At 45.2% G+C, this 12,061-nt stretch overlaps 1 protein-coding gene across 2 annotated transcripts in view; it reads left to right on the forward strand.

Annotated features, from left to right (window-relative positions):
• The first annotated feature begins 1,648 nt into the window (after positions 1–1,648).
• Positions 1,649–12,061, forward strand: part of CILK1 (ciliogenesis associated kinase 1) — a 52,598-nt gene continuing 42,185 nt past the window's right edge. The window contains exon 1 of one of the 2 annotated variants that reach the window (XM_024755852.1): positions 1,649–1,873. The gene's annotated coding sequence lies outside the window, so the exon portion shown is untranslated. The remainder of the gene's footprint in view (positions 1,874–12,061) is intronic. The other variant, XM_024755851.1, reaches the window with a different exon arrangement.

Raw genomic sequence — 12,061 nt, forward strand, 5'->3', positions numbered from 1 at the left:
AAAAAAAAAAAAAAAAAAAAAAAAAAAAGAAATGCTTAGTCAGTTAGCACAGATGATTTCTATTATTCTAGTAAATAAACAAAAAAGTTTAATAAAATTTGTATTTTTATCAATAAATTGAGCACCTATTTTATTAAAACGCTGTTATGTTTCATAGCTACTAATTTTCAAGTTTAGGTCAGTATCCACTGTATCCACTAGGCTTCTTTACAGTGTTGTATTATCTCATCATATTATATAATACGTGGTTATAATTTTCCCGAGGCTAGGACTATGGACCTAAGCCACTTACTAGCCCAATGGACCCTTGTTAAAGGTAGATCAAGACAGTCCATTTGCCAGTTGCTTGGACAACTGAATTTGACTAAAACTGATCATTTTAAATACTTTAAAAATCACTTTTTCTGGGAGTAGTATATGATTTGTCAGGCTGCCTCCTGTCTCCCTATCTTTTCATTGACAATGACGTTCAATTTTCATTTGCCATATGGTTTGGGTGTTATATAGGTAAACATGAAGGTAGATAAATGTTATACGTTTGCCAAGTGGCCAGATGACCCTTTCCCATTTGAGACAGGAAGTCTAAGGAAGTTTGTCCTGTATCTTGTAGGTTTCTTCAACAGAAGCAAGAAGAAAGAGGGATTCAGGCCTTTTGCATAGATTCTTCCTAGAAAAAACAATCTTTTCGGTTCTTAGAATTCAAAAACAAAGATAGTGAGAGAAAATTGATATGAGCTGGGGAATTTAAACTCAGAGAAAGATCCACAATGTGTGAAAGGATTACTGTTTTATTAATTAAAACTGTTGCTTAGGGCAGTGTGGTTTCCCTGACCAGTAGCATCAGCACCAAAATTCTGGGGAGAGGGCCCAGCAATCTGTTTTCACAGGCTATCCCGGCGATTCTGATGCCTCCAACTAAAGCACCCTCGGCTTGGGGCAGTTATGTGAATTTAAATCGAGGACCTCGAAGCAATTTCTTTTTTCAAAGTGGTTCAGGGCCAATCCTGATAGGATGATTTACCTCCACAATATAACTAACGACACAAGTGACAGTGTTTAAAAAGTGTTAAGTGTTAGACTTCGTAGAAATAGTCAACACACAGAGGACGATTCTGTAGACCATTATCTAGTCTGTTCCCCACCTAACAATCCAGTCTTCCAAACTAAAGTTGCTCACAATACAGAAACTCTTGAAGTTCAAATGGATGCTAACAGGCAGTCTGGTTTTTATTTTAAATATTTTTTATTATGGTAAAATAGATATGACGCGATTTGCCATCTTCAACCACTTTCGGTGGCACTGCAGTTACGTTTTTTAAAGCCAGGAAAGTGTGTTCACTTCGATCACCTGTAATGAGATGTCCTCCCAACGTGCATCCTCAGCCTGCACTTCTCCATTCTGATGCCCGAGGCAGTCGATCTGCAGTAAGGCGAGCGTGTGGAGCTGGAGGGCCCGTTGGCGGTCGGCGGGGGCCTCAGGGACCCTGGGCTCCAGCAGGCCCCGGGTGGAGAGCGGAGCGCGCGGCTCGGCGCCCCCCGGCTGCCCGGCCGCGGTGCAGGGACGCGCGGGGCCTGCGAGGGGAGCTGCAGGGTAACTTTTCCCAGGGAAAGAGGCCGGTCGTCCCCACCAGAAGCCTCCCTGCCTTTTGTTTGTTTTCCTGCCGGAGGCTGGAGAGCGGCCGGGTGCCCAGCCGCTCACCATGCGCGGCGCGGCCCGCGCCCCTCGGCGGCGCCCCCGGGCGTCCCTCCGCGGACCCCTCGGCCCGTCCTAGCGCGGGTCGCCCCGCTCCCGCTCCCGGACCAGTTCGGCGCCCGCCCTCCGAGAAGCCACGCTCCCCGCAGGCGCGGGCCCCCGCCTGTGCTCGCGGCGCCGGTAAGTGGGGTGCGGATTAGGGGCTTCTGCCGGGTGATCTGTCACTCGAGGTGATGGACCGGAGCTGCGAGGGCCCCCAGTGCCGTGGCCCCGCGAAGGATCGGAGGTCGAGGGAGAGGCTCTCGGGCTGTAGTTTCTCTCCGCGGTCCTGTGGGTCTCTCCCTCTTGGCAGAAAAACTCCCGCTTCCTCGGAGTCTGGAAGATTTTGGTGTGTGTTTACCTTTTGGCGTTAAAGAAGGGAAAGATCCCGGCCCGATTTGAAGCCCCATTGGTAGGATATGGAGGACTTGCTTTCGGAATTTTCCTGACTAGGCCTTTGGCTGTCCTGCAAGAGGTCTGAGCAAGAAATCCTCACACATTTATGTGCAACCATTTTTCACTGGGTTTCTTTCTGCTCTGATTTCTTTCTTACTAATCAGAGTAGACGTTATGAGAGGGATGCTGAAGGACTTTACAGAACCACTGTTTCTTTTATAATGCACCTTTGAAAGTTTGACTTTGACACTAGCATTGAGGGCTTTTACTTTTAAATTAAAAAGTAGTTGAATGCCTTATTCTGCAGAAAAGAGTATTCGTTTCCACTTATAACTAAATAAAGAGCTGCTTTTGCTAAAGCTGAATTATACTGAGAAAATATCACCCTGAATTTTGCATCCAGAGCTAGACTTCTCTAAGGTATTGGCACTTGTTTTCTATTTTTGCTTGGAGCACTCTTTGTAGCAGTTTGATAAGTACAGTTTTCGTTTCTCACATTTTCCAGTGAGTGGGCTTTCAGGATGTCCCCCCAAAATGAATTGTACTATTGCTGAATATAAAATTAAAATGAGCTTTAAATTTGTGTAGCTAACATATAAATTATTAAGAGGAATTTGTGCCTCAACCATATGTTAGCTGTGCTAAGAGTTAATGTATTCATAAATATGCACATTTGAAATAGTTTCTGAACAAAGCACTGCAATTTGGTAAAGAATTTGGCCTTCCTGTCTATTTGAGGACCAGTAATTTTGGGTGTAGAAATAAGAGCAGTGGTGTGATCTTTTATTTAAAATGATACCCTGTACCACTGCTTGCTTCCCTAAGATCCAGCCCTTACAGTGACCCTGCCTGTCCACTTTACCTTGTCCCCTTCTCAAAACTGGTGGCAGGGCAAGAGCGGACAACCACGTTTCTAAGTAAGACCAGTTTAGTTTCAGATGATGGAAGGATGTGTTGGAGGGTTGATGGAGCTTGTTTGAGTGGGCAGAGGTCTTTCCTAGCCAAGGGAACTCAGAATTTAGTCATTTTCTTAAAAAAATGCTTTTTTCTCACTGAAGTTTCTTACCTACAGACTGTGTGTAAACAGGCTACCAGGATAAAGAAACCAGGCTTTGGGGGTTTTATTTGTTGACTGTTTCACATCATCAAAGCTATTTTTCTACTTTCATTGTTTTCTTCTCATTGTTTTTTGAGGTTCCCAGTAATGGTGGAAATCCTGTCAGTCTTGAACCTTTTGGAATTCTCTTCAACAGTCTTTTCCTTCATTTCCTTCATCCTTGCTATCAATGAGTCATGAAGACCTTTGACATGTGATTTATATAGCGCCCTCCCTCCATATTCTAATGCAGAGGCTCACCCTTCCTCTCCTGCAGACTGGGGCAGCCTCTGAGCTAGCCCCGCAAGCTGGCTCTTAGTAAGTCCTCATTGAATGTTTGTTGAATGAGTGGATGGATGGATGGAATGGATGAATGAATGAATGAGACACACCTTCTGGTTTCTTCATCTTCTTGTCCATCTAGTCTTTTAAAACTATCAGTTCCTCACATCTCTCCTTGCCTTGCAGCCCTCAGGTCCTCTCCCTTCTCAACTATCTCAAGTCTAAAACAATTTGCCTGATTTTTAAGGCCTTTCATAATCAGGCCTCACGCCTCCTATCTAAATTCTATTTTCAGTTCAGCATACATCTTCGCACTCTATGGGTGTGGTCTTCTTTCGAGCCTGCTGTACTAAGGGGGCCAGGATGGTTCCTGCTCAGATTGCTGTCCTAGAAACCCTCACCCCTCTCCCCCATCTCCTGTGCAAATCTTACCCTTCCTCAGAGGAGGAAGCTAAGTCCTCACTTCTTCTATAACATCTTCTCTAACTATTCATTTCTCTTCTCTCTCTTGCAAGTCTCCAGATACTTGTTTCTTTTGTAATACACCTTTTAAAGTTTGACTTTGACACTAGCACTGAGGACTTGTTTTTTTTTTTTTTTGGCTGAGTTAGGTCTTTGTTGCTGCGTGCGGCTTTCTCTAGTTGCGGACAAGCCGGGGCTACTCTTCGTTGTGGTGCGCAGGCTTCTCATTGCGGTGGCTTCTCTTGTTGCGGAGCAGGGGCTCTAGGTGCGTGGGCTTCGGTAGTTGTGGCTCGCGGGCTCTAGAGCACAGGCTCAGTAGCTGTGGCGCACGGGCTTAGTTGCTCCGTGGCATGTGGGATCTTCCCGGACCAGGGCTCGAGCCCGTGATCCCTGCATTGGCAGGTGGATTCTTAACCACTGCGCCACCACGGAAGCCCGAGGGCTTATATTGATCTCTCACTGGTTTAGGTTATTTTAAGCCTCTTTAGGGCAGGAGCCATATTCTCTGCATGGTAATGTGGGGTTGTGGGCTTTGAAGTCGGGCAGAATTGAGGTCGGGGCCTCACTCCTCGGTACTCATGTGGCCTTATGGATTCTCCAAGCATTAGTCCTCACGTGTAAAATAGGGGAAATGCCGCCCCACCTGGCTGCAGTGTGGAGATGCTCTTGGTGTCTGAACAGCACCTGGAACACACCTGACAAAAATCCGCTCATCCCTCCAGTGACTGGGAGAGCCCTGAACACGTAGCAAATATTTGGTAGATGTTTGTCAGCTGAGTTGGAGTCAAGTCATGGCTGGGTCTGGAGGCCCAGGGGATGGCAACCATGCAGAATCCTTAGTAAGTGTTATCCTGCCCTTAAAGCAGCTTGAGCTTGGGTTATTCCTGGTGCCAGCTCTGCTTCTGGGATCTGTTGCTGTTTTTCCGTCTGAACCTTGCCAGGAACACGACTGCCTTTAAATTTTCTTTTTTCACTGCTTCTTTGCGGCAAGCTCCTCCATTTCATTTTGCAGGATCTTGCTGAGTTGGAGTTGTACGTAGCACTTCTGTTTTTCTGCTTGTGAGGGTATGTGTGAGTGTATGTATTTATGGTAGGACGTGTTGCCTAGCAATTTCTTGGCAGAATTCTGGGCACAGTGACCTTTCTGTGTATGTTGATCTGTCAGCCTGTGAATAGTGTCTTAACTGTAAATTGTCTCATCGGCTCTCTTGCTTGACCATGGCCTTCTGAGAAAGGCCTGTAACTAGAGCATCAGAAACTTCCTATCTGTGGGCCTCAGTGTTTGTGGTTGCTGTAGGTGACCCGGAGAACGTGCAGAGGCGTGCGCCAGATGACTTACACGCATATCTACAGTGTAACCGTGTCCTAGGTTGTGGCTGTGCTTTCCTTGAAACAGTTTGAACTTCCTTATTAGTACACCTGTGTGTTCAAGAAAATTACCTGGTAAAAACAATTTGCTGAAGTAAATCAATTCCTGGGGCAGATTGCATTAAAATGCTAAGTTATGGAAGGAAGAAATCAGAGGCATCTTTACTTGTAGCCAAAGAAGTAGAAGAAGCAGTGGAGGGTCCCCTCGAGATGGTGACCAAGGTTGATGTGGAATTCACGCTCGCTCTCTCTGCTCCACGTGACGTGCTGTCTGATGCTCGGAAAATTCTACTGCTCAACAATCCAAGCGGAGAGCTTCGTTTCTTGATTCCTTCCAAGGAAACGGAAGCGTCCTTGCACTTTAAGTGCCTGGCTCACTGTGCTTTGAAAGTCGAAACCTTCGTAGAAAGAAGTGCCTGGGTTTGGACTCACCTGTGCAGCTGGCTTCAAATCCTGGGAGCGCTGACTTCTGAAGCTGTCTCAGAGTTTGAAGAAAGCACGTCTCTGGAGAGCTGCCGCTTTTTTTTTTCTATGTAGTTTCAGGATTAGCAATACCTTCACGGACTTTTTGAGGAAGGGGAAGTGGGAGCATTTGCTACATCTTTAATCGACTATGAAAACATTTCTTATATTCACACATTTAAAACTCTGCTGCCCTGAAGGTATCAAGACTTCTGTCCCTTGGGCCACAGCATCCCAGCTGTAAAGTGAGGGTGTTGGGGGGTGATCATTCAGGTCCCTTATAGGGAAAAAAATCTGATTCTATAGTCAGGTTTCCTCAATATTATACTATGCCCGTGTTCAACTTAGGTCCTATTAAACTGAGCATTCAATCTATGCTAATTAGCATTAGGTTATATATTATTTTACTTTCCATTTTTCCTAGATTTTGTTTGTCATCCTCAGTTTTTTTTATTTAAAAAATACTGTTTTTAAAATAAAATAACACAATAGTGTTATTTCCACCGTGCTCTTAGTAGCCACTTGATAAGTGTACAGTGATGGCCAAGGGCTTGTGAGAGCCACGTATTTGTGAGGAAAGATCAACATGAGTCATTTTTTATCTTTCTATAGGTATAGTGTGGTCTGTGATAAAGTGCTGATAACATGTGACTGCTCTCGTGGTTAATATGAAAGATAATGGCCCAGAACCAAGAAGATAAAGGAGTAGTGGTGTAATGTCCAACTACGTATTTCACAATATCATGAAAGTTACTATCTGCATGAGTTTGTAGTTCCGAGAAGACAATAGTTAATGGTTCTGTCCTCTCGGACACTGCCTGTGCTTTGAAAATGAATTTACTGATGATTGATTTAACTCAGACGAAACCGAGTGAGAAAAAAGTAGGTTATATATGCCTACCTTTTTTTTTTTTAAATAGTAAATATTTATTTATTTATCTATTACATCTTTACTGGAGTATAATTGCTTTACAATGGTGTGTTAGTTTCTGCTTTATAACAAGGTGAGTCAGTTATACATATACATATGTTCCCATATCTCTTCCCTCTTGCGTCTCCCTCCCTCCCACCCTCCCTATCCCACCCCTCCAGGTGGTCACAAAGCACCGAGCTGATCCCCCTGTGCTCTGCGGCTGCTTCCCACCAGCTATCTACCTTAGGTTTGGTAGTGTATATATGTCCGTGCCTCTCTCTCGCTTTGTCACAGCTTACCCTTCCCCCTCCCCATATCCTCCTACCTGTCAGCTTAGCTGTTAACAAGCAAATGTTTTCCTAAATTGTTATAAAAGCTTTTAGAAGGAGTCATAATTTTTGTGCCCTAGTCTCCATAGAGCTGTTCAGTTCTGCAAAGAATCTATGAGGGATGGCAGTAGGAGTGGGGTTGATGGTACAGGAAAATTAACAAAGTGACCCTTTATAAACCCATAAGTTACTCATTCATTAATTTATTCATTCAACTCATCTTTATTTGGAGCACCTATTTGGGCCGACCGGGTGCCAGGTCCTTGTCTGGTTGCTGGGAATACAGTTGTGAACATAACAAAATTTCTGCCCACAGGAAGCTTATACTCTCAGGATACACACAGTCTGTATATGCAACCCTGTGACCCACGGGTACGTGAGGACTGTGTGGAAAGGGCTAAAGTGCTCTGCCTGCGTGCGGCGTTTCCTGTGTTTCAGGGGTCCACGCATCATGCCCTGCAGGCATGTCCTGCCGGCTGCCTGTTTTTGTAAATAGACTTGTACCGGGATGCAGCCGTGCCCATGTGTTTCCGTGTCATCTGTGGCTGCTTTTGTGCTACAGCAGCGGATTTGAATAGCTGTGCCAGAACCCTGCCACCCTCACAGCCTAACGTATTTACCGGCCCTTCACAGAAAACATTTGCTGACACCTGCTCTATGTTATTTTTATGTTAAGCCTTTACGTCCTCGATATGTTTTATTGATTTGTTTGTCGTTACACATGGTGGTGAAGCATCGTACGCTGTGTGAGATCAGCCCTGAGTTCAACGTGCTGTGATACTTGAGTAGCGCTTGAATGTGTGACATGTTCTGATTCACTCCCTCATCTTCACCTCGCCCTCCCTTGCCCACCCTTAGAACAGAGGGTGGCAGTCAGGTGAGCAACTGGGGCTGGGACCACGGCCACCGCCTGCGTGAAGCTGGGGGACTGTCACCCCAACTCATCCGCAGTTTCCCACGAGTCAGAGGAAAGTTATTCTTCCTCTGGGTCTTCAATATTTCCTTTCCCTTCAGTTCTTCACAGCCCACAGACCACATAGAATGATGGGTCCTAGTTTAGAACTAATCTACAAGCAATGGAAGACTTTACTTTAGGTTCGGGGCACAGCGCCCTTTGTGGGAGAAGTGATGGGAAGTGGTAGACCCTTCTCCTGGGATTTAGGACTTGGTGCATGAATTCTCCTTTCAGAAGCTGGGGTTGAAGGATGTGAGGGAAGTCAGGGCATGAAACGGTCTCTGGGGAGTAGAAGAGGGCAGCCCAGGTAAACAGATCCTCTTCTCCCATCCTTCCAATTAAGGCAGTAGCCAGAAGCATCTTTAATGTGCTCCTTGTCACAGGAAAGGCAAAGCATGTTCCACAATAGAGGAGGCTCTTTTGGCATTGTAGCTGCTGTCCCCAAAGCAGAAAAATGCACTGGTCCAAGAGGCAAAATATTTAAAGGACATTCTTGCTAAAATGTATGTGGGCAGAAGAATTAGGTCCCAGAGAGAAAAATTAGAGATACAGATGTACTATTTTTAGTACCTTTTTAAAAGAAATGTAACAATATTAACTTTACTCTTGTAAAGTTATGAAATGTTCGAACCTAGAATTCATGCCAGTTAAGGTAAAATGGAACTCAGAAGTGCCAGGAGAGGGGCCACTGAGTGATTTTGCACATGATCTAGTTTTCCGATGAGGACAGGTGAAAGCAATGGCATCTTTTCAGTGGAAAATGATCAAGGCTCAGGGAGAAAAGCTCTTCACACAGGTCCGAATGGTGGAAGTGGTGCTGGTAAACCACAACTCCCAGAGATGCCCACTTTTGCGTACAATTTTCTGCCTCCTGTCTTAAAAAATGAGTAATTGTGGCATTTATTCAATGACTCTTAAGTTTTCAAACTAAAGAGCGGCCCACCCTGTGCCTGGTTGGTTTCCCAGGCTGGGAATGAACAGGGCACCTGGTGTGAGACCCCAGCCGTGAGCAGATGATCTGCCCTACTGAGGACTGAGCCGAGGGGAGGAAATTGGGACAGACCGCAGGAAGGTTTCCCCAATGTCGCCTAGCCAGAAAAACCATAGCATTCATTTCAAAGTTTGTCTGGAACCCTTTGAAAGCAAAATAGAGCTGTGCTGCTCTGTGAGTTGGGTACAGCCTAACCCAGAAGCCGAAGGCCTGATCTGACGACACTGTGGGGACCTTTCTGTGATTCTCTGAGACCCAGTAAGTAATTCCAGCACCATGGTGGGAGGACCCAGGCAGCCTGCTGGCTTTAGCCTTTCTGCAGTATTTACTATTCTCCCATTTCAGAACTTCAGAACATTTCTGCTCAGGGCAAACAATCTGAGTACCATGACTTTGCACAGGAAGAAATAGAAGCATTCTGTTTCGAGATACTTACCAAGGGTGGTACAGAAGATACACAGCAAAGACTAAAATTCATGTATTGACCGTTCAAACCATGAGTACCTGCTAGTGTAGGCGGAGCATGAGGTAGGAGAGCAGAGATGAAAGAAGCATGGTGACTGTCCGGGACAGGCCTGCGTGTCATTGACCACTGGGGAGGTGGGGACAGGGCACTGTGGCCTCTTGGGGAGAGAGCCGTTGGCTGTGTCTGTGCAGGTTGGGACAGGAGGCCCTGGAAAGGTGATGTTTGAGCTGGACTCGGAGGGAGGAAAAGGAGTAGATTCTGAGCTTTGGGGTCTGGCTGAGACAGTGAGACACTTACCCTGCTCTGGAAGAGAGATGATGTATAGCACACAGGGTCCCTCTGGGGCACTGTCTGCTCTTTGCTAGCTTTTGTGCAGGTGATGGGAAAGGTGGAAACGTTGATCTGTTTTTTTTCTTTGACAAATGCCGGCTTGATTCCTGACCCAGAGAGTCACAGAACCACAGAATAACGGAGCAGGAAACCACCTTGCTTCATTAAGTCCCGTGCCCTCACCTCACAGAAATTAACCCGGCGACCAAGAGATGCTCCGAGTCACAGGTGCTCTGTGCCAAGTGGAAACTGGGACTCAGTTCCTCTTTGTCTGCAATCACTTGCCTCCCCTGTAGGCAGCGGCTGCTGGCAAGGTCCCCGCTCGGTCCACTGAAGTTCGATTGTAGAATGAGGCCAACTAGAGCATGGCCACATCACTGGTTTCCATATTTGGACTTTGAGCTACAAAGTACTTCTTTTAATTCCTCTCGTTCTCAGATCCTCAAAAGATTTCATAACCTTTGGATCTTTTGCAATCTCTCCCTTGAGCTTGGTGCAGTCGGCCCAGGTTCCTATCTCACTGCCAACACTTATTACACTTATTGCATAACCTTGAACAAGTAGCTGGTGTCTCAGATTCCTTATCTGTAAAATAGGGGTAATAATATTAGTACCTACCTGGTGCCGGTGTGAGGACTGAATGGATTAATATATGCAAAGCACTTATAACAGTACGGTATACATAGTAAGTTCTGAAATTATTATTATTATTACCTTTTTGGCTTATTTGATATATTAGTAAGCTACATGTGGATTGGTTATAGTGAGTGGTTATCCAAGATCATTCTTGGAGTCTGAGTGGTATTTAGAAGTACTGCCCATTAACATGTTAGCTGATTCCCCAAGTTAATGGATGGACTGTTACACCGCATTCACTTCACAGGCAGTAGTGACCGTCTATACCAGGGACCGTGAATTCAGATGCTCTCAGGGGCAGAGGAGGAAATGTAAAAGAATCAAGGAAGCTGGGTATGTGCTTGTTAAACGGTAAGGAGTTGCTCTTCTCTTTTAAAAAGAGAACAACAGTTTTTCTTTCCCTCCAGTTTTTCTTCGAATGAGGTTTTTTTCCCAGGCTTTTTCCTTTGTTACTTTTGATATAGGCAGAGGAATAGAGAAATATTTTTCTTCTAGTAAAACAAGTGGCCGTGACGGTGCAAAAATAAATGGCAACTAAGAAAAAAAAATTAGCAACTGACACAACATTCATTTTAGGGACACAGGGAGGTCGGGGACAGTGGCGGGATAGAGGGCTCACGCTTGGCCTAAAAGGCCAGTGACCACCCTTGTCTAGCTTTTATTCCCATGGAGGACAAAGGACCTTGTGTTATTAGCTCTTCAGTTTTTCTGGAGCTACCCCAAATCTCGATATTTATATGAAAGTTCCCATTTTAAAATATAAACTCAAAGCCAATCTGTGAATTCCATCCTCAGGCTGCCTGTTTGCAACCCCTGGTCCACACAGGGTAGAATCTCCATATGCTAATGTCATCTACTGAGATTTCAGCCAGAATTGTGAAGTCTTGTCTGCTTTGTAGAGTTAGAAATACTCTCTATGGTTCAAAAAGGACTGCCTTTGTTCATTGGGTAACTAAGCATTAGATTCTTGATTTCGTTCCTAAGACACTCAACTTTGTATGACTGGAAACCACAGCTGCCATAGCTCAGATGACTGTGGGAGTCTTTGGGAGGTTTCATTGGATGGTGGTATCTATCCCCTGAAGATATCAGGTTCTAGTCCCTGGAACCTGTGAATTTTTCCTTATTTGGCAAAATAGACTTTGTAGATGTGATTAAATTAAGAAATCTGAGATGGGGAGATAAACCTACCTATCTCTAAATGGAGATAGGTTTAGTGGGCCCTAAATGGAAACACTAGTCCTCATAAGTGAGAAGCAGAGGGAGATTTGACACAGAGAGGAGTCAGTGTGACCACAGAGGCAGAGACTGGAGTGATGTGGCCACGAGCCAAGGAACACCAACAGCCACCAGATGCTGGAAGAGACAAGGAGGAAGTGAGCCAGTACCTCTGGAGGAGGTGCCAATACCTTGATCTCGACCCAGTGATACTGGTTCTGGACTCTGGCCTCCAGAAACGTGAGAGAATACATTTCTGCTGTTTTAAGCTACCAAGTTTATGGTAATTCGTGAACAGCAGCTGTGGAAAACTAATACTGTTAGTAAGGAAAAAATTTTTTAATTGGTTTTTGCCAGTGATGCATGGATCAGTAAATGACATGTCCTTGACGAGAGAAATTAGCCATTATTTAGGGATCAGTGGC

This window comes from Neophocaena asiaeorientalis, unplaced genomic scaffold (assembly GCF_003031525.2).
Source record: "Neophocaena asiaeorientalis asiaeorientalis breed wild unplaced genomic scaffold, Neophocaena_asiaeorientalis_V1.1 scaffold962, whole genome shotgun sequence".
Taxonomy (NCBI): Eukaryota; Metazoa; Chordata; class Mammalia; order Artiodactyla; family Phocoenidae; genus Neophocaena; species Neophocaena asiaeorientalis.